Genomic DNA, 24,239 nt, shown 5'->3' on the forward strand with positions numbered 1-24,239 from the left:
AAGACATTATAATTTATTCCAGCTTTCAGTTCTTCCCATTTGGTCAATATTCTGTCTATCTGTAAATACTTTGATTCTACCAAATGTATTGTTTTTATCCTTTTTACTGTATTGTGATATCTACCTATGTTGTTTGTTGGTGGTTAATCTTTCCTGCAAGCCACAAAGCACCATAAGATTTTATGGAATATCTACAAAATGGAGCTTCAGCTCATCTATGCCTTGCAAAGATGTAAACATAAGAAAAGAACAGCATTGAATTCCAGAGGCTGATAAATGTCACTTCTTTTTTTATATGCTTATTTAATTCAGATAAATAGAACTGTTATGAATTTGAGAGGAATGAAGATATTCAAATACTAATAGAAAATCATTTGCCTCATGTTAGAGCATTCAAATGCTTATGTAACTCTTCAATCCATCTGGCTTCATAAAACCAAAACTTTGAACACAAAACAAGTGGCAGAGTTCACATTACCTTTTATTATTTTTTTATTTTTTTATTATTTTTTTTTTTTTGAGACGGAGTCTCGCTGTCGCCCAGGCTGGAGTGCAGTGGCGCGATCTCGGCTCACTGCAGGCTCCGCCCCCCGGGGTTCACGCCATTCTCCTGCCTCAGCCTCCCGAGTAGTTGGGACTACAGGCGCCCACTACATCGCCCAGCTAATTTTTTGTATTTTTAGTAGAGACGGGGTTTCACTGTGTTAGCCAGGATGGTCTCGATCTCCTGACCGCGTGATCCGCCCGCCTCGGTCTCCCAAAGTGCTGGGATTACAGGCGTGAGCCACCGCGCCCGGCCCACATTACCTTTTATATGTTCCTGGGTATGAATTTGCATCAATTTATTATGAATTAAATTTGAAAAAATCACAGATTTAAAAACAAAGTACAACAGTGCCTGATTCTTTTTAATTCCACAAATATCTCGCATCTCAAAGTAACATGTAAGCAAACTTCTATGCTGCTCAATGAATCCTTCCAATTTCGATAAGAAACTAAATAATATCGGATCTAGTATATGACTTTCATGTGTAAGTTATGGTTTTATCCATTACTTTGACAATATTACTGATGTGACAGAGAGAGAAAAATTTTCAACTATTTATTTAAAACAAACCGACAGGTTCAAGCACCTGTCTTCAGAAAAGCCAGCAGCATTTTTTTTTTTTTAACATACTCAAAGTAAGATTTGGCCTAAGCCCTTAATACCTTCCTGAACAGACATGCAACTAAACACCCTCAGGAGATGTTACATAAGGGAGAAAAGAACATGGAGCTATTTGCACTTTATCACCTGGATAATATTAACAAGGTAAAGCAAATCCAGATCTTTATGAATGAACAGCTGTCATGTTTAATACACTTGGAGCTCTACAAAACTAGAGCCACTATCACATACGCTTATATAGATATATATGTATTTTTAATAAAGTCTCTCACTTGCTTCAAAATTTAAGGATGATCTTTTTCCTGGTCAATCATTTCAAGGGAACAATAAATAAAGTAGAAAAGAATGAAATATGTTTTGCATATTTCTGTGGAAGAACGGAAAACATACTTTGAGAGGTTCGGAAAATTCACTGTACAGAATGAACAGCTTATATAAACTATGTGCAATTTTTCTTGGCTAGGGTATTTGAATGCAAGAGCTCCTCCACTCCTCCAAAATAAGAAGCCACATTCATTCTTGTCCAAATCCCTCTGTCTCTTCTATTGCAAAAAGAAGTTTTTCCTTTAGTTGTTCATAACTCTTATATGGCGGTAGATCCAAGAGATTAAAACATGTATAGCTTCTTGGTATACAAGAAGTTGTCTTTGCCAACTTTTTCAATGCAAAACTTTTGAGTCCCATTACTTCCCATGAGCTCAGCAAATACTCCTAGAGATAAACGGCAGGTTCCAGTGACGAACTGCAATAGTAGCATTCTTACTTCATTGTCTGTCTCTTTCACAAACTCCCATAACCGAATGATTTGCTTGCTGTTTCTTGTATAATGTCGAGAAACAGTATTTCTCTGCCAATCTGTCAAGTCAACCTCCTGCATGCCACACAACATAACCTCTAATTCTCTTTCATCGAAGTACTGTAGCCAGTGACGAGGAACAACTTCATTAAAACCATCAAGGAAAGCTTTGGTCTGTTCTTGTACTCCTTGAGAAAAATGCCATTCTGTCATTAAACCAATATATTCTCCTCAGTCACCAGAATATCTTTGTTCTCCTCAGTCACCAGAATATTGGAAACTCCCAACTTCAGATCATGTGAAGTAACTTTTCCCCAAATCTCCATGTCAACAGAAAAGTATAGTTCTAAGCCACATTCTTCAATGTTGTTATCTCTTATACAGATAAGGGAGTTATAAAATTCAGTATCAATAGATTCCAAATCCTTAGTAGTAAGTTTTTACTTAACATACGCTTGTAGAATGGTAAAGAGAAACCAGTATCGATAAGGTTTCCATGAAATAGTGCCATGGCAATAAAACGACCAACGAGACAGAAGTATGAAAGATGGTCTGGATTAAAGTTTGATGCTGGATTTATCTGCAGACAATAGTTGTTCTTCCCTGCATACTCAAATAAGCAATACATTGGGTTCAAAACTTCATGTGAAAGCAAGAACAACCATTCTCTCGCTAGGCCACCATAATGAAGTCCTTCTTCTCCTCTAAATATTATATATAAACACCTCCTCAAGTCATAAGGTTTTAATGCCATAATCTGTTGGAAGGAATCTTCAAACAATGTCTGCCGGGACACATTGATCTTTACATGACTGGGTGGTGCATTAGACTGGCAAAAATAATGGAAGTGAGTAAGTTTCCACCTAAAGCTGTGTTCATAAGCAATTTGTGGACCACCTTTAGTTACAGATGACTTCCCGTTGCGAGGATCTTTGATTGTTGTTGTTCTTGCGTTATGATTAACAAAGTACCTTACACCTTCACGAGTATATCTAATTTCCCAGCCTTCTGGCAGAGCTTCTTCATTCTGTAAGCCTTGAGTTCTTGGATCTTCCCACTGGGTTGTTTTTGTGTTATGATTCACAAAGTAAACCCTGACTGTTGAATCCACTCTTTTTTCCCAGCCTGGTGGCAAAGGTCCATAAGGGTCATTTTCTGCAGCTAACATTGAAGCCGAATAGAGGTATCATTGGTTAAACTGTTGCATAGTTCCTTGCAGTTGGTTCCGCTGAGATTGCCACTGTTCAAAATTTCGAACTGATTCCATGGTAGGCCACTGCCACATTGTTGTTCTGGTATTATGATACACATAATAAACTCTTCCATGACCATCAACTCTTCTTTCCCAACCTGAGGGTAAAGGTTGTGGTCTCTCCCATGTGGTAGTTGGAGTATTATGATCCACATAATAGGTTCTACCATGAGGATCTTTTCTTCGTTCTCACCCCGATGGCAAGGTTTCTGTGTTGGCATTCCCAGACTCCTGCTATACCGGATCCATACACCCATCTGGCTGTCTTGATTTGGCTGCTTCAAAAGCAGAACTACTTGCAGAATTAGAGATGTCAGGGTCTAATATACTTCTAGATTCAGATCCCAATTCTGCACTGGTAGAAGGAATACATTCATTGTTTTCTGAGGAAGTCAGTATTTCTTGAACTGGAGGATCTTCAACAGTAGCACTAGTGCAATTTGAAGACAAGGCATTTTCTTCAGACATTACTGGAATACCCGTGAGAGAAGCATTATCAGTTGGTGCAAATGAAGATGATTCTCCATTAACAGTGTCATCGGCAGGCTCAGATGTGAGTGGTTTTGGAGCTGGTGTATTTTTGGGTCTGGCAGCAACCTGAGATGGAGATGAAGGTATGTTGTCTCCATTAACTACACACAAGCAGCATGAGTTTTGGACTAGAGTGCTTGTAGGTACATGATTATCTATTCCATTCGTGCCTTCAACAGCCAACCTGGCAGTTGTCCTTGCTGAAGGCGCTCCATTTTCATGTAAGGCATCACCATTTTGCCGTATTTCTATGGTTGGAGATGAGCTGCAGTTTGTTATATTTTCTTGCTCAATCACCAATCCATCAAGCACAACTGTCAATTGTGCTTTGCCATTCCTGTTTTCCAAGGAAAGTTTTCATTGTTTTTTCACTGTTTCCAATTTTCTATTGTGTATCAACAGAGCTTGTTTCAAATCTGTGGTTGCTTTTCCTAATAAAGCATCTGCTTTTAAAGTGTGATGGCTCCAAACTCGAAATTCCAATGTAGTCTGTGGCGTAACATTTACAGTTAGCTGTTCATCCCATTTTGGATTAGAAGAACTACTGGATTTTGCTGTTTTCCTAATTTCTCCATCTACAACTACTTCTGTATATATTGCTGTTCTGAACCAGTTCTTTTCTTAAGTTTGGCACTAGAAACAGTTACATGTAACTGCAACCTTCCACTGTGGATATTACTAGTATTAGACCTTGGTGAAGCAGTGGCCATGTCCCAAAATTCAGCTAAAACTATGTATCAGGAACTGCTAGACACTGGGGATACAAAGATGAGTAAGACACGATTCCCTATTTCAAGGAGCTGACAACCCCAGAGCGCACACCAAGGTCGAGCTCACCGACTCCTGACTCTCCCCCGACCCCCACCCCGGCCCTGACTTGCATTTTTCTGATGATTAGTGATGCTGTGTTTGTGGTCCACTTGTATGTCACACTATTCCATTTGTACTTAAATGAGCTCCTGCCAGAAGGAATAGGGACAATTCCTCTTTTACCTGCAGAATATTCAGGGCTTTGGGATTCATGATGTTTTCCCATAAATTGTTACAGAAACAAGTTCTGCTCTGGGCAACATGGAAGACTAGTTTGTATATTTTCATATGAATGAAAATTTATGTCAAATCATTATGAATTTAAATTTCACTGGAAGCCAGGCGCGATGGTTCACACCTATAATCCCAGCACTTTAGGTGGCTGAGGTGGGAGGATTGCCTGAGGCCAGTAGTTCAAGACCAGCCTCAGCAACATAGTGAAACCCCATTTCTACAAAAATTAGCCAGGTGTAGGGGTACATGTCTATAGTCCCAGCTACTCAGAGGCAGAGGTGGGAGGATTACTTGAGCCCCGGAGTTTGAGGCTGTGCTGAACTGTAATTGCACCACTGCACTTCCAGCCTGGGTGACAGAGTAAGACCCTGTCTCAAAAATAAATAAATAGGCCGGGTGCGGTGGCTCACGCCTGTAATCCCAGCACTTTGGGAGGCCAAGGCAGGCGAATCACCTGAGGTCAGGAGTTTGAGAGAAGCCTGGTCAACATGGCGAAACCCTGTCTCTACTAAAACTACAAAAGTTAGCTGGATGAGGTGGCAGGCGCCTGTAATCCCAGCTACTAGGGAGGCTGAGACAGGAGAATTGCTTGGACCCAAGAGGCGGAGGTTGCAGTGGGCCGAGATCATGCCATTGCTCTCCAGCCTGGGCCACAGAGTGAGACTCTGTCTGAAAAAATAAATAAATAAATAAATAAATAAATCTCATTGAATGTGTTTAAAACAATGATTGACAGTTTTATTTTAAAATGTAAACTTTTACAATCTACTGAAAATTATGTCCTTTACAACTATAAAGTTATGATAAAAAATTTAGGCATTAACTTTGAAATGTGTGATGGAGGCACATATTTTTACAAAATAGTTTTAGTAAATTTGTGAGCAAAAGTTTGAATACTATAAACCTACATCACATTTAACAAAGTCTTAACCATCAGAATTTGACATGAAATGGATGAGAGAAAGCAACGTGAGAGAGTGTGAGAGAGAACCAGTATTGACCAAAATTTATTCAAATCATGTGGGAAAATTAAACAAACATGACAATGGAAATTCAAGTTTATAAAATTATTTTTAAATTTGAAGTGTATTACTAGGAATGAAAAGAGAGTGGGTTTTGATTTCATTTTCTCTGATCTAAGAAGTGACCACTGAACCATTGGCATTGATCGTTATGTCCATTGCATAGTAGTTGATAACTAAGTGGTATTTGAGTCTAACTCACATTGATAAACACTTGCATTATAATTTTCAAACAGAGTAGTGGGCCCTAAGAAATGCATTTTCCACTCTGATCAGTGTTTTTCATAAAATATTATAATTAAAGCTTAACTATCAACATAGAGAAGGAGATCTGTTGTGGTCATATAAGAGCAGACACAGGAAATATTTACTCATGGAGTCAGAAGTTAAGACTGACGTATCTGGAAATGAGACAAGGGCTGGGTGGAACTAATCAGGCCGTTTTATTTGTAGCTGTTGTCATGGTGTAAGCGTAAATTTGTGGCCCTGTCTGCTACCAACAGTGAGCCATGCCTACAAATTAAAAAAATTAATAACTTCAAATACACAGTGTACTTTCTATAAATGCTACCAGTGGTGTTCCAAGAAATAACAAATGTAGCAAGAAAGTAAGTCCTTAGATTGGCATTTTCCATGTGATTCTGTGTAGTGCTATTAATCTTGCTACAAGATTTGAGTGTCATATTGCTTAAATATAAATCATTAATGTTCACTGGTGTTTACCAGAGTTTGAATATTTGCTATAGGATTTATTTATTTGTAAGTGTTTTAAAATGTATTACTTTTTATTTATTAAACAATTTTTAGCTATTCATAATAGTAAGAAAACAGTATAAAGAATGTTGGAAGCATTTTACAAATCATTTGTTGTTTGAGAAGTTTCAAGAAATCTTGAGTTCCGATGTCATCTTTTTTTTTTTTTTTTCCAGACAGGGTCTCACTCTGTCACCCAGGCTGGAGTGCAGTGTGGCCATCTTGGCTCACTGCAACCTCCACCTCCCAGGTTCAAGCGATTCTCCTGCCTCAGCCTGCCAAGTAACTGGGATTACAGGTACCTGCCACCACACCCAGCTAATTTTTGTAATTTTAGTAGAGACAGGGTTTTACCATGTTGGCCAGGCTGGTCTTGAACTCCTGACCTCAGGTGATCCTCCTGCCTTGGCCTCCAAAAGTGTTGGGATTACAGGCATGAGCCACCATGCCCGGCCCAATGTCTTATTCTTGCATCCAGAAGATTAACATTTTTCAGACATTTGGAAACATTATTCTCAGTGTCTGCTAAACATACAATCTTCTGAATGCTAGTTTATTATTTTTTTTAATAGGAAAAAGGGAGAATCATGTGATGACATTGGGTAAATTCTGTAATTGGGCTTAGTATTTATTGTAAATGAACACAAGGGAATTCCAATTTATAAGTCACTTGCATTTGACCAGCTTGACAAGTCTGTATACTGGATTCTGATTACCTCTTGGTGAACTGATAGAACTGAGTGGCTGTGTGGTGTACAGTATGTGAAAATGGTGAAGCACTGCCTCCTATAAGGTACTGCATGAAGCAGTCCATTTCCTCCACATTTGAATGTAAGTGGTCTTGATTTTTCTACCAGAGGAAAACAAACTATTAAAAAAAAAAAAAAAGACTGAACACAAACTAAAACCATAGGACTGAAAAAGTCTTTAAGAAAGAAAAAAAAAAGATCTTACACTCAAGGATCCTTGACTTTTAATAAATCACAGGATCCTACTGACGAGGCTTAGAATACATATTTTGAATCTGTCTTTTCCTACCACTCCACTGCCAGCACTATTTTCCCACTGAACTACTGCAGTTGAACCCTAGTCACTCTCTTTTATTTTTGGAGGTGGGGTCTTGTTCCATTGTGCAGGTTGGAGTGCAGTGGCACAATGATGGCTCACTGCAACCTCCAAACTCCTGGGCTCAAGTGCTCCTCCCTCCTAGGCCTACCAAAATGCTGGGTTACAAGTGTGAGCCACTGAGCCCAGCCTGTAGCGTCTATTCTTGACCTCCAACTCCAATCCATCAGCTACAGTGCTACGACAGATTGTGTCATCTAATAAGTGGCAAATCTGATCAAATCATGTCTATGTTTAAAACTCCTTGCCTTGCTGTCTCTCTCTTTTTTGAGACAGGGTCTTTCTCTGTCACCCAGCCTGGAGTATAGTGGCACGACCTTGGCTCACTGCAACCTCTGCCTCCTGGGCTCAGGTGATCCTCCCAAGTAGCTGGGACTACAGGTGCACACCACCACACCCGGCTAATTTTTCTACTTTTAGTAGAGACTGGGTTTTGCTATATTGCCTAGGCTGGTCTCGAACTCTGGGCTCAAGTGATCCCATGGCTCAGCTTCCCAAAGTGCTGGGATTACAGGTGTGAGCCACGGCACCCAGCCTTCTCATTTCTTAAGGAATGAAACTCAAGCATGTTAAGACAGCATGACAGGCACTTCCTGATCTGACTCAATGCCATTGGCTAAGCCTGAAATGCTTGGTCCCTCAATCCCATCCAACTGACCTCTGGGTTATTCATTTAATCCTACTCAGGAGCTTTTCTATGCTGTGCACCTGTTGCTAGCCAGGCACAATTGGTCACGCTGCTCTATGTTCCTCTCTGCCTCACATAGGCTTTTACTATTGCATTTACCAAACAGAATTCTAGTTCTTTGCAAATATATGTATGTGTTCTCTATTGTATTATGTATGTCTTGATGGCAAGGTCTATTTTAACTTTGTATTCCCATCTTCTAGATGAATAGAATCCCATAATGAATAGGAAGTGCTCAATAACTTGTTTAATTGAACTGATTTAGTATGACTGAAGAGGTACAAAATCTAACAATTTTGTTTCTGATGTGTAAGAAGCTGTCTCTCTGCAATGTTTTAAAGAAATTACTTTCTACTGGCAACATCATATTGCTGGAAGTTAAACAGAGGCACAGATAAAGTATTTGCAAAGACATAATTGCTCTTATTTCTCTTAGTATTAAAATGAACACAATGATAATGGTAATAAAACGATCTGCAAACACAAGCAAACCTCCAAGCTGTGGCCCAGCAATCTTTTGATAACAAGCAGTATGCTGGAGGGTCTTCAGTGTTTCGTGTTGCCCTTCCAAGAGATTGCAGTGAGATTATTTTCACAATCAGACTCAGTTCTGTTCCCATAGAGGAACACAGCATATTTGCCTACATAATCTTTCTTTCCTTTTTTCTCTTTTTCTTTCTTTCTTTTTCTTTATTTCTTTTTTTCTCTTCTTTTTTTTTTCTTTTTTTTTAAAATAGGGTCTTGCTCTGTCACCCAGGCTGGCATGCTCATGGCTTACTGCAACCTTGACCTCCTAGGCTCAAGCAATCTTCCCACCTCAGCCCCCCTAGTAGCTGGGACTACAGGTGCCTGCCACCATACCCAGGTAATTTTTGCATTTTTTGTAGAATCCGGGTTTCACCATGTTGCCCAGGCTGGTCTTGGACTCCTGAACTCAAGCGATCCGCCTGCCTTGACCTCCCAAAGGCCTGAGATTACAGGTGTGAGCCAACATGGCTGGCCTTGCCTATATAATTTTCTAACAGTTTTAAATATTTTCTTTTCACAGTCATAGGGAAATGGAAATTAAACTACAATGGGATATACTACACACTCACAAAATGGCTAAAGTTAAAATATTTGTTTATAGTTTTCATCTGTTCCATGTTAAAGTATTCCTTATATGTTAATAAATTGTGCTTAATTTGTCTCCCTTTTTCTTTAATACTACCTATATAGATGTCATGCCATTTCTCCTCCTCCTCTTCCTTCTACTCCTCCTCTTCTCTTCTCCTTTTCCTCCTCCTCATCCTTTTCTTCCTCCTCCTTCTTCTTCTCCTTTTCTTCTCTTCTCCTTCTTTTCCTCTTCTTCTTCCTCCTCCTGTTGTCATTGCTATTTGAGTTAGAGATTTCTGGGTCATCTATTTGTGAGAATTTCCTCTAGGGGCCAGGATAACAATCTATGCTGAGAGATTTTTATTTTTCTAATGCTTTATCTTTCTTTTCCACAGTCGGAAAATCAACTGGCCTTCTTCAATTTTATTTTCGTGATTCTTTATGAGCCTTGTCTCTTTGCATTTATGTACTTAACTGGTTCCAGAGGGGCCTTCTGTCACATCCAGTCCTGTTCATGGGCCTTCTTTGGTGGACAAAGGGTATGGATTTTGCCCTCAAGAGGAATTGCTCACATGTAGAAAGTATATGTTTTAGTGTTTGCGTTTTATGACTAATGGTTTCTCTCTTCTGAAACTCCCTTCCTTTGTGTATTCCAGGTGATAACTGTTTTTGACATCTGAATTTAGCAGTTTTGGTATAAAAAGCCACAAGAGCATTGCAGGTGTGTTTAAGAACAGGATGTACCAAAAAGTTTTAGAAGTGGGAGGTCTGAGAAATCAACAGTGAATATGCACTCCCAATAGAATGGGGCCTCATCCTCAGTGCGACTGCTGTAATTGAAGACAGCAGGTGCAATGGGAGAGTTGAAGATAGAAGGGTTAGAATGTGTTTGGTTGAGGAGGCAACCAGAAGTGAAAGATTCAAGAAAATAGCACTTATAAGAGGGATAAGTTGGTGGAAGTTTGGAACAGGATCCATTGATGAAGGTAGCTTCTTCCCTGGAGGTGGTGAAGGAACTATAGAAGTGTGGAACTAATCACAGGAGCTTCTGTGAGGAAGTTAAGATCTGAAATTCAGGTGAGGGCTGTTACCTGAAGTGAGCTCTTGAGCTGAGAAACTGGAAAAGCTACTCCTTCCCTCACTTCAAGAGATCATTCTTTTAGCTGAAAAAATGTCAGCTCCTTCAAATATGATTGACAAAGTAATTGTGTAACTAGAACATCCAAAGAAAGATATTCTAGGAAATTAAAAAGGCAAAAAAGGAACTAAAAATAGACACAAAACTTCCCTAAGGACTAAGAATACTTGCTAACAAAATATTGCTCCGAAGCAGAGAAAAATTGTAACACAATATTTCAACATGCATAAAGGAGAAAATATGATGTAATTGCAGTAAGGGAGGAAAACAAACAAACAAAAAAGATCTCAGGGAAGACATGACCAAAAAAAAAAAAGGTGATGGCCAGTCAACAGAAGGTAATGGTCAGTCAATACAAGGATATGAAATGGTAATTGGTAAAATTTAGGAAAGAAATTGGAGAAACAGAATCATTTCATAAGTAAAGACTAAATTACAAGGGTCATATAGGAAAATAGACACCACAGAAAGTGCAACAAGACAGAGTATAAACATGGGAAAAGTGAAGGAAATGAAAGAGAAGCAAAAATAATTTTTAAAGAGAGAAAGTGAAAGTTATAAAAGACAATAAATGATCTAAAATATTAGTAATTGTAGTTTCTCCACAGAAAAGCCAAAAGAATAGAAAACAAACATTAGAAAGTATTCTTAAACTAAGATTTGAATCTTTTCAATTTTTTTTTTTTTTTTTTTTTGGAATGAAGTTTCGCTCTTGTTGCCCAGGCTGGAGTGCAATGGCGCGATCTCGGCTCACTGCAACCTCTGCCTCCTGGGTTCAAGCGACTCTCCTGCCTCAGCCTCCTGAGTAACTGGAATTACAGGCATCTGCCACCATGCCATGCTAATTTTTGTATATTTAGTAGAGATGGGGTTTCACCATGTTGACCAGGCTGGTCTTGAACTTCTGACCTCAGGTGATCCACCCGCCTCGGCCTCCCGAAGTGCTGGGATTAGAGGCGTGAGCCACCACGCCTGGCAGATTTGAATCTTTATATTAGATGCTATATCCATGATCTGACAAATCTGTCCCAGAATTATCAATATCAAAGCTAGTAACATTGGTTAGTAGATATATCCTACTAATACATATCTTATGAACACTAGACATGTCCTACTAATATTAGTAACAAACTTTGGGCATCTGGGCAATATCATTGTGTCTTTTCTAAGGGAAGGAAGCCAAGATGGCACAGCTATAGTCAATGCTAATGGAAATGGAAAATTTGAGCCAAGAATTTAAAATCCGACCAAGCTGTTCTTCAAGTGTCAAGGCTACAGGCAAACTTTTTTTTTTTTTTTTTTTTTTTTTTGAGAGAGTCTTGTGCTGTCTCCCAGGCTGAAGTGCAATGGCATGATCTTGGCTCACTGCAACCTCTGCCTCCCTGGTTCAAGCGATTCTCCTACTTCAGCCTCCAGAGTAGCTGGGATTACAGGTGTCCACCACCACCACACCCAGCTAATTTTTTTTTTTTTTTTTTTTTTTTTTTTTTAGTAGAGACAGAGTTTTACTATGTTGGCCAGGCTGATCTCAAACTCTTGACCTCGTGATCCACCTGCCTCAGCCTCCCAAAGTGCTGGGATTACAGGCATCAGCCACTGCTCCCAGCCACAGAGAAACATTTCTACAAATTCAAGGACTCAGGAAATATTGTTCACATTAGATCTTACTGAATCATCTCCCAGAGTATAAGATTCACGCAACCATAAGATGATCAGAGCAACCTCAGCAAAAAGACTGAGATAAACATTGAATATATGAGGGGTCTTCAAAAAATTAATGGAAAATGCATATTATAAAAAACTGTGCATGGATTTCAATATGATTTTGCACCAAAATAAACTTGTGCTAACATCTCTGAACAGGATCTTAGTTTGAGGCACTAATACATCAGTTTAAAAAGAACCCCTATCAGAGTAGCATGGATTCTGCTAAACTTGAAGCAAGAAAAAACTTCAAATTTATGATCAGATTTGGTAAATAATGGTGACATTATTCTTGCTTTACAAAAAGTTTATGAGGACAATGCTCCAAATAAATTTGCAGTTTACGAATAGATAACTTGATTTAAGAAGGGATGAGATGAAATTGAGGATGAAACCCATAGTGGCAGAACATCCACACCAATTTTCAAGGAAAAAATTTGTGTTCTAATTAAAGAGGACCAATGATTAACTGCAGAAAGAACTGCCAACACCATGGACATCTCAATTGGTTTATCTTACACAATTGATTGTAAAATTAAACAGACTTTCCACCCAATGGATGCCAAAACCCTTGCACCCAGATCAGCTGTAGACAAGAGCAGGCCTTTCAATGGAAATTTTAAACAAGTAAAGTCAAGATCCTGAAGTGTTTCTTTGAAGAATTGTAACAGGACATAAAATTTGACTCTACCAATATGATCCTGAAGAAAAAGCAGTATCAAAGCAATGGCTGCCAAGAAGTAGAAGTGGTCCAGTCACACAAAAGCAGACTGGTCAAGAGCAAAGGTCATGGCAAATATTTTTTGGGATGCTCAAGTCATTTCACTTGTGAATCTTCTGAAGAGCCAAAGAATGATAACATCTGCTTATTATGACAGTGTTTTAAGAATGATAGCCAAAGCTTTAGCAGAAAGATGCCCAGGAAAGCTTCACCTGAGAGTCCTTCTCCACCACAACAATATTCCTGCTTATTTCTGTCATCAAACAGGAGCAATTTTGTGAGACTCTTGATGAGAAATTATTAGGCAAATCCACCTTACCATCCTTTATTTGGCTCTTTCTGACTACTTTTTGTTTTGTAATCTTAAGAAGTCTTTAGGGCCGGGCACGGTGGCTCATGCCTGTAATCTCAGCACTTTGGGAGGCTGAGATGGGCGGATCACGAGGTCAGGAGTTCGAGACCAGCCTGGCCAATATGGTGAAACCCTGTTTCTACTAAAAATGCAAACATTAACTGGGCATGGTGGCGGATGCCTGTAATCCCAGCTACTCGGGAGGCTGAGGAAGGAGAATAATTTGAACCTGGGAGGCGGAGGTTGCAGTAAGCCAAGATCATGCTGCTGTCCTCCAGCCTGGGTGACGTGAGCGAAACTCCATCTCAACAACAACAACAACAAACAACAACAACAAAAACAAAAGAAGTCTTTAAAGGACACTCATTCTTCTTCAGTTAATAATGTAAAAAAAATAAAAATAAAATAACAACAACAAAAAAAAACACTGCATGGTTAAATTCCCAGGACTGTCAGTTCTTTAGGGATGGATTAGATGGCTGGTATCATTGCTTATGAAAGTGTCTTGGACTTGATGGGGCTTATGTTGAGAAATATAAAGTTTATATTATATATATATATTTTTTTCACTTTTTATTTATTTATTTTTTATTATTTTTTCATTGCCATTCTTTTTTATTATTATACTTTAGGTTTTAGGGTACATGTGCACAATGTGCAGGTTTGTTACATATGTATCCATATGCCATGTTGTTTTGCTGCACCCATTAACTCGTCATTTAGCATTAGGTATATCTACTAATGCTGTCCCTCCCCCCTCCCCCCACCCCACAACAGTCCCTGGAGTGTGATGTTCCCCTTCCTGTGTCCATGAGTTCTCATAGTTCAATTCCCACCTATGAGTGAGAACATGCGGTGTTTGGTTTTTTGTCCTTGCGATAGTTTACTGAGAATGATGTTTCCCAGTTTCATCCATGTCCCTACAAAGGACATGAACTCATCATTTTTTATGGCTGCATAGTATTCCATGGTGTATATGTGCCACATTTTCTTAATCCAGTCTATCGTTGTTGGACATTTGTGTTGGTTCCAACTCTTTGCTATTGTGAATAGTGCCGCAATAAACATACATGTGCATGTGTCTTTACAACAGCCGATATCATACCGAATGGGCAAAAACTGGAAGCATTCCCTTTGAAAACTGGCACAAGACAGGGATGCCCTCTCTCACCACTCCTATTCAACATAGTGCTGGAAGTTCTGGCCAGGGCAATCAGGCAGGAGAAGGAAATAAAGGGTATTCAATTATGAAAAGCGGAAGTCAAATTGTCCCTGTTTGCAGATGACATGATTGTATATCTAGAAAATCCCATCGTCTCAGCCCAAAATCTCCTTAAGCTGATTAGCAACTTCAGCAAAGTCTCAGGATACAAAATCAATGTACAAAAATCACAAGCATTCTTGTACACCAAACACAGACAAACAGAGAGCCAAATCATGAGTGAACTCCCATTCACAATTGCTTCAAAGAGAATAAAATACCTAGGAATCCAACTTACAAGGGATGTGAAAGACCTCTTCAAGGAGAACTACAAACCACTGCTCAATGAAATAAAAGAGGATACAAACAAATGGAAGAACATTCCATGCTCATGGGTTGGAAGAATCAATATCATGAAAATGGCCATACTGCCCAAGGTAATTTATAGATTCAATGCCATCCCCATCAAGCTACCAATGACTTTCTTCACAGAATTGGAAAAAACTACTTTAAAGTTCATATGGAAGCAAAAAAGAGCCCGCGTCGCCAAGTCAATCCTAAGCCAAAAGAACAAAGCTGGAGGCATCACGCTACCTGACTTCAAACTATACTACAAGGCTACAGTAACCAAAACAGCATGGTACTGGTACCACTATATTTTATATTTTTATTTCCATTTTTCATGAACTTCTTGAAGTCCCCTCATACCTATAAATAGAACTAGGACTAAAACAAGGTCTAATATAAAGTTTGGAAAATACAATGTAAATATGAACATTGTATTATATAAACTTTCAGACTATAGAGCCTTTTTTAAATTGTAGTTTTTATGATATTTTTAATCTAGTGTCTGCATTTATAATGAGAAATTTATATAGTACCCTTAACCCCTTTTGTTTCAGACGGTATCCATTGATTTCTACTAGCATCACATGAATTACCTTGTAACTTCTTCCTCCTCACCTTTCTCCCTAGCTTTCACTACTCAGTTTTAGTCAACAAAATTATCATTTGTTATTGACTTACTTGTGTTCTCACAAAATTCATATATTGAAATCCAGTACCTCAGAATGTAACAGTATTTGGAGGTAGGGCCTTTCAAGGGGTAATTAAGTTAAAATGAGCCCTTTAGGTGAGGCCTAATCCAACCTGACTGGAGTCCTTATAAGAAGAGGAAATCTGGACACAAAGAGGGACACCAGAAATGTATGCACGCACAAAACAAAGGCCATGTGAGGACACATTGAGAAGGCAGCCCTCTGCAAGCCAAGGAGATGCCGCAGGAAATACCAAACCTGCTGACACCTGACTTCTAGCTTCCAGAACTGTGAGAAAGCCATCCAAACTGCGGTATTTTGTTGTGGCAGTCCCAGAAGACTAATACATTTGGTCTTAGTGTTTACCTGTATGTTCTGTACTCTTAATACTGTGCATACCTAATAAAAATAATATAGAGTAATGTGACAAAATACACCTGAATATCTGTCATACTGGTAAGTATAAATATGCTTCATTTACCATTTATAAAATTACACCAAAAGGAAAATATCATTCTGACTAAAAGTGTAAAAAGATGGATGAATGAAAGGTTAGGATTTCCATATCAAAGAAAGCACTATACTAGGGAAAGAAGAGTTCACGTTGGGAAGAGAAAGAGGAAAGACTATAATAAATCCACAGTAAAATATAATAGTCATAGATATCTTTTATTTGACAGTGAATGTTTCCACATATGCCAGTATTGACAGATGACCTCCCTGTTCTTCACCACATCCATCCTACTCCTGTGGTTTTCTGCCCCAGTTCGGCTGATAGCAGTTGCTTTTGGTGCATCTGTAATTTGAGTTTGCAGGATTTTTTTCTGTCTCTTAGTTTCATAAACGTTATGTTTTGTGAGTATTTGTCCTCATTGTTGTCTCTTTTAAAATTTGAATTATTGCCGGGCGCGGTGGCTCACGCCTGTAATCCCAGCACTTTGGGAGGCCGAGGTGGGCAGATCACGAGGTCAGGAGATCGAGACCATCCTGGCTAACACGGTGAAACCCCATCTCTACTAAAAATACAAAAAATTAGCCGGGCGTGGTGGCAGGCGCCTGTTGTCCCAGCTACTCGGGAGGCTGAGGCAGGAGAATGGCGTGAACCCGGGAGGCGGAGCTTGCAGTGAGCCGAGATCGCGCCATTGCACTCCAGCCTGGGCGACAGAGCAAGACTCCGTCTCAAAAAAAAAAAAAAAAAAAAAAAATTTGAATTATTTCGGGAGGAATAGTAGAAATATTCAGCACCAAGCAGGTGACACAAGCCTATCAGAAGCTTTCTTTATATTTAATTTTGTTGTATCCTAAATCATTCTGTGAAGCCAGTATCACCCTAATACCAAAACCAGAAAAGGACATAACAAAAAAGGAAAACTACAGACCAATATCCCTGATAAACATAGATGCAAAAATCCTCAACAAAATACTAGCTAACCAAATCCAACAGGATATCAAAAAGGTAATACATCATGATCAAGTGGATTTCATACCAGGAATGCAGGGATAATTTAATACATGCAAGTCCATAAATGTGATACCTCACATAAACAGAATTAAAAACAAAAATAATATGATCATCTCAATAGATTAAGAAAAAGCATTTGATAAAATCCAGCATCCTTTATGATTAAAACCCTCAGCACATTTGGCCTAGAAGGGACATACCTCAAGGTAATAAAAGCCATTTATTACAAACCCACAGCCAACACTATACTAAATGGGAAAAGTTGAAAGCTTTCTCCTGAGAACTGGAACAAGACAAGGATGCCCACTTTCACCACTTCTACTCAACATAGTACTGGAAGTCCTAGCCAGAGCAATCAGACAAGTGAAAGAAAGAAAAGGCATCCAAATCAATAAAGAGGAAGTCAAACTGTCACTCTTTGCCAATGATATAATAATATACCTAGAAAACCCTAACAACTCATCCAAAAAGCTCCTACATCTGATACAGGAATTAAGTAGTTTCAGGATACAAAATCAATGTAGACAAATAAATGGCACTGCTATACACCAACAATGACCGAGCTAAGAATCAGATCAAGAACTCAACCCCTTTCATGACAGCTGAAAAAGAAAAAAAAAAAACTTAGGAATATACCTAACCAAAGATGTAAAAGATCTCTACAAGGAAAACTACAAAACACTGCTGAAAGAAATTATCAATGACACAAACAAATGGAAACACATCCCATGCTCATGGATGGGTAGAATCAATATTGTAAAAATGACCATACTGTCAAAAGCAATCTACAAATTCAATGCAATTCCATCAAAATATAATTCTTCACAAAACTAGAAAAAACAATCCTAAAATTCATATGAAACCAAAAAAGACCCCCCCATAGCCAAAGTAAGACAAAGCAAAAAGAACAAATTTGGAGGCATCACATTACCTGATTTCAAACTATAGTACAAGGCTATAGTTACCAAAACAACATGGTAGTGGTATAAAAATAGGCACATAAACCAATGGGACAAAATAGAGAACCCAGAAGTAAAGCCAAATATTTACAGCAACTGATCTTCAACAAAGCAAAGAAAATATAAAGTGGGGAAAGGACACCCCATTCAACAAATGGTGCTGGGGCAATTGACAAGCCATGGGTAGAAGAATGAGGCTGGATCCTCATCTCTCACTTTATACAAAAATCAACTCAAGATGGATCAAAGACTTAAATCTAAGACCTGAAACCATAAAAATTCTAGAAGATAACATTGAAAAAAAACCCTTCTAGACATTAGCTTAGGGAAAGAGTTCATGAACAGGAACCCAAAAGCAAATGTAACAAAAACAAGGATAAATAGATGTGGCCTATTAATAATTAAGCTAAATTATAGAAAAGATAAAGATAAATAGACAGGACCTATTAAGAATTAAACTAAAAACTTCTTCACAGCAAAAAGAAATAATCAGTAGAGTAAACAGACAACCCACAGAGTGGGAGAAAATATTTGCAAACTATGCATCTGACAAAGGACTAATATCCAGAATCTACACGGAACTCAAACAAATTAGCAAGAAAAAAACAAATAATACCATTAAAAAGTAGGCAAAGTATACGAATCGACAGTTCTCAAAAGAAGATATACAAATGGCCAACAAACATATGAAAAAATGCTCAACGTCACTAATATCGGGGAAATACAAATCGAAACCACAATGCAATATCACCTTACTCCTGCAGAATGACCATAGTTTAAAAATTAAAAAAAAAAATAGTTGTTACCGTGGATGTGGTGAAAAAAGAACATTTTTACACTACTGGTTGTAACATAAACTAGTGTAACTACTTTGAAAAACAATATGGAAATGTCTTAAAGAACTGAAAGTAGAACTACCATTTGATCTAGCAATCCCACTACTATCTACCCAGAGGAAAAGTGTGTGTGTGTGTGTGTGTGTGTGTGTGTGTATACATATATATATATCTATATATATGATAAAATACGACTCAGCCATTCTCAGCAGCTTGGTTGGAGTTGGAGACCATTAATTTAAGTGAAGTAACTCAGGAATGAAAAATCAAACACTGTATGTTCTCACTTATAAGCAGGAGATAAGCTATGAAGACGCAAAGGCATAAGAATGATATAATGGACTTTGGGGATTTGGGGGAAGGGTGGGAGTGGGGTGAGGGATAAAAGACTACACACTGGGTGCAGCATACACTGCTCAGGTAATGAGTACACCAAAATCTCAGAAATTATCACTAACGAACTTATTCATGCAACGAACTACCATCTGTTCCCTCCAAACTATTGAAATAATAATAATAATAACCTTATAAATTATGCTAGGTTACCTTTTTTGAGTCAATTTGACAACTTGTGTATTGTTTATTATTATTATATTATTTTATTCAAGTTTTAATATGTTAATGGCATAATTATTTATAATTTCATCTTAACATTGAAAAAATCTGCTATATTCATAATGTTCCTTTTTTCTTCTGGGATTACAGGCACCTGCCATCACACCTAATTTTTTGTATTTTTAGTAGAGACGGGGTTTCACCATGTTGGCCAGGCTGGTCTCGAACTCCTGAGCTCGTAATCCGCCCACCTCGGCCTCACAAAGTGTTGGGATTATAGGTGTGAGCCACTGCACCCAGCCCATGTTGTTCAATTTCTATCCATTTGTACAGTTTCCAAAGTTCCACTTGTTATTGATTTCTAGTTTTTCTCCACTGTGGTCTGAGAAGATCCTTGTTACGATTTCATTTTATTGATATGATATATAACACATTTTTAAAAATTTGTTGAGACTCGTTTTTATAGATGTAACTTATGTCCTATCCTAGAGAATGTTGCATGGGCTGATGAGAAGAATGTGTATTCTGCAGCTGTTGGATAAAACGTTGTGTAGATGTTTGTTAGTTCCATTTGTCTAAGTGCAGTTTAAAACTAATGTTCCTTTGTTGCTTTTCTGTCTAGACGATCTGTCTAAGGCTGAGAGTAGGGGGTTAAATTTCCCAACTAATATTGTATTGGAATCTATCTCTCCCTTGCAATCTAACTTGCTATGTATATCTGGGTGCTCTAGTGTTGAGTGCATACATATTTAGAATTGTTATATCCTCTTGCTGAATTGATACCTTTATCATTATATAATGACCTACTTTGTATCTTTTTGCTGTTTTTGACTTAAAGTGTGCTTTAATATAAGTATGGCTACTCCTGCTTGCTTTTGGTTTCCGTTTGTAGGGAATGTCTTTCTCCATCTCTTTATCTTCTAGCTATCTGTATATTTACAGGTGAAGTGAATTTCTTGTAGGCAGCATGTAGTTGGGTAATTAAAAAAAATAATTCACTCAGCCAGTCTGTATCTTTTAAGTGGAACATTTAATTTATTTGCATTTAAGATTATTGATATGTGAGGACTTATTTCTGTCATTTTGCTAATTGTTTACTGGTTTTGTATATCATTTGTTCCTTTCTTTCTCTTATTGACTATCCTTGCAGTTTGAAGATTTTCTGAAGTGGTAACATTTGAGTCCTTTCCCTCATTTGTGTGTTTGCTCTATCAGTGAGTTTCTTATAGGGTGGTGTAATAGAGATGAATTCTGTTTTTGCCTCCTGAGAAAGATTTCTCCTTCATATATGAAGAATACCTTTGCTGGATACAGTGTTTTTGGCTATTTCTTTCAATAGTTTGAATATATAACCCAACTTTCTCCTGGCCTTTAAGGTTTTTGCTGAGAGAGGAGTCCAGCTCAAATTTGTCTCCTTGTTCTGGCTTTCAGGCAGTAATTTTATTAGAAAAGGCTTAGGAGGTGGATTCTGGGATTAGTAGGTGACTGATTAAAGAAAAGGCAAGGTGTAGAAACTGCTAAGGCATGCACAGTTATCTCCTCATGCTACCTCATGGACTGCATGTGCAAATTCAGGTGTGGTTAGTATGAAACACACAGTGGATCGCTTCTCGGCCTTTTGGCTAAGATCAAGTGAAACACACAGTGGAAATTCAGGAGGTGAGGTCAGCAAGCTCATTCTGTGCAAACTCCAGTTGACCGTATTGGTTCCAACCAATTTCAGCCAGTTTTTGAAATCTCACAAGTAGAGGCAGTTTCAGTGTTTCAGCAAGTTATTTCTTATCTGCTCTCTTGCAAACTCAAGTATTTGTTAGTTATTTGTTTCTTACTCTTTGAGGTACAGCTTCAGTTTCAACTATTCAGCAAGTTGTTTTATATCTGCTATCCCATAAGCCCAAGAATTTAATCATTAAAAAAAAAACTGTTGGGGGAATTGTTTCAAGTTCTGACCAGTTTATGCAACTTAATCATGTCAAGATATAGAACATTACCATCACCCCAGAGAGGTCACTCATACCCCTTCTTAGTCAATCCTTGCCTCCCCAAGATAGCCATTGTTCTGACATTTTCCTTTACATATTTTATATGTTCTAGAATTTCATGTAAATGGAACTCTAAAGTATGTACTTGTTAGTATAAAATTCTTTCAGCATGTTTTTGATATTCTTCCATGTTGTATCTGTAGTTTGCTTCTTTTTATTACTGAGTAGTATCCTATTGATATAGTTTGGCTATGTGCCCACTCAAATCTCAGCTTGAATTGTAGCACCCATGGTCCCTATGTGTCATGGGAGGGGCCTGGTGGGAGGTAATTGAATCATGGGGGGCGGGTTTTTCTTGTACTTTTCTTGTGATAGTGAATCAGTTTCATGAGATTTGATGGTTTTATAACCATATGATGGTTCTATAACCTAACATATGCCCTCTTGCCTGCCACCATGTAAGACATGCCTTTGTTCCTCCTTTGCCTTCCACCATGATTGTGAGGCTTCTCTAGCCGTGTGGAAATGTGAGTCCTTTAAACCTCTTTTTCTTTATAAATTACCCACTCTTGGTTTTTTTTTTTTTTGAGACAGAGTCTTGCTCTGTCACTCAGGCTGGAATGCAGTGGCATGATCTCGGCTCACTGCAACTTCCACCTCCTGGGTTCAAGCGATTCTTGTGCCTTAGCCTCCTGAGTAGTTGGGATTATAAGTGCCCGCCACCACACCAGCTAATTTTTGAATTTTTCATAGTGATGAGGTTTCACCATGCCCTTGGCCAGGCTGGTCTCAAACTCTTGGCCTCAGGTGATCTGGCCACCTCGGCCTCCCAAAATGCTGGGATTACAGGCATGAGCCACCGTGCCCACCCCTTTGGGTATTTTTTCGTAGCTGTATGAATATGGACTAATACACTTATCATACAAATATACTACAATTTGTTTATCCATTCTCCTATTGATAGGCTATTTCCATTTTTTAGTTATTATAAAGCTACTGAATGCCGTACAAATCATTTTGTGAACACATACTTCCATTTTTCTTGTATGATATACAGGAGAGGGCTCCTGGTTCATGAAGTATTAATAGGTATATGCTTAGTTTTACAAGAAAGTGTCATAACTTTTTCCAAAGTGGTTGTATAATTTTACATTCTCACCAACAATGTGTGAAAGCTTCAGGTGCTTTACCAAGTTGCCAACATATGGTGTTGGCAGTCATTTTAAATGTAGTCATTCTGATGAATATGTAGAGGTATCTCATTGTGGTTTGGGTTTGCATTTTCCTATAACTAATGATTTTAAGTTTTCTGTGTGTCTCCATGTTTTTCCCCCATGATTGAGGTTTATTAATTCTTCAGGACTAATTTGTCTAGGCCCTCAAAATTCTGTTGGGATTATAACCAAAATTGCTTTAGTTCTATTGATTTTGGACATATCATCTTCATAATACTTAATCTGTCTTTGTTCTATTATATAAAGCTTTCATCTCCTCTAGGAAACGTTTTACTTATATAGGTTCCCAACTGGATTTGTCAGGCTTATTCATATGTATTCTTATTTGTGGATATTATATGATTTTTTAAAAACTGTTTTCTCCATTTATTGTTACATATGGAAGGTTTGTTTGTAGCTGTTTATCCTATATCCAGCAACTTTATTAAACTTTCCTGTAAGTTGTAATAGTTTCTCAGCTCTAGTTACGTTAAATAAATCAGTCTTTTTGCAAACAAATATATCTATAATGCAAATTTTCTATTGCATTATCTAGAATAGTGGTTCTCAAGAGTAGTTCTCAAAAGTGGATTTTACCTTTCAAGAGACATTTGACAACATCTGGAGACTTTTTTTGGTTGTCACACTGGGGGAGGCACTGTCTGGTAGGTAAAGGCCAGGGTTACTAGTAAACATCTTAAAATACACAGGACATCCCCCCACAACAAAGAGTCATCTGGCTCAAATTGTCAGTAGTGCTGAGGTTGAGAAACTGTGCTTGAGAACTTCCAGAAAACATTGAATAGTATTAGAATAAAGCAATCTTATTTTACTCCTGATTTTAATGTGAATGTCTAATATTCATTAATAAGTATAAAATTAGATATAAATTAGTGTGGTCGTAATAAGTATAAAAGTGAGACATTTATTCAAGAGTACTTGGTAAACTAGTAATTATTCAATGGTGACAGAAGCTCACCATGGCACTAATTCTCAGGAAAGTTGCAGAAAGGTGTGAAGAGGGAGGTGAAAATGTTAATTACGTGGCTGACTTTCACCTGGAGACATGCCCTTTGCCACTAGAATTACTAAGGCATTAGAATTATACAAGGTTGGTAAATATCAGCCAGGCTACTTTGGGCCTGCAGGTAGAGGAAACCCATGATATTGATAGTGAAGGTCTTCTGTAGGTTGCAAGTTTCTATAAGCTTTCTTAATCGTTGTATCTAAATAGTCCTATTCTTCCCTTACTTGTTATGATTCACCCAACTTACCAGCATGTAAAGATGTTTTCCATTTGCTTTTTGCTACTAGTATTGAGAAAGCTCCTATTAATTTGTCAGTTTTACTTTCTTTGTAAGTAATATCTTTTACAGAGAGCTTTCTCATTGGTGATGCTCTAAAATTATACTACAGTGAGTTTAATATTTTGTCAGTTTCTCTTTCTTGCTGAAGCTTCAATTAGATGTTTTTGTTGGAACTCCATTTTATATCATTTTAAATACCATTTTTAAATTATTTTGGCTGACAATTTCTGAGATTACTTCTAGGTCACTTGTTTGATTAGCTGTGTTTATTTGAATATTCAGTCCATTTGTTAACTT

At 38.0% G+C, this 24,239-nt stretch overlaps 1 pseudogene; it reads right to left on the reverse strand.

The window, feature by feature from the left end:
* Window positions 1-1,624: 1,624 nt before the first annotated feature.
* On the reverse strand, window positions 1,625-3,434 carry LOC116467026 (NEDD4-like E3 ubiquitin-protein ligase WWP1; annotated as a pseudogene).
* Between the last annotated feature and the right edge of the window lie 20,805 nt (window positions 3,435-24,239).

Source organism: Hylobates moloch, unplaced genomic scaffold (assembly GCF_009828535.3).
Source record: "Hylobates moloch isolate HMO894 unplaced genomic scaffold, HMol_V3 SCAFFOLD_4, whole genome shotgun sequence".
NCBI classification, from domain to species: domain Eukaryota; kingdom Metazoa; phylum Chordata; class Mammalia; order Primates; family Hylobatidae; genus Hylobates; species Hylobates moloch.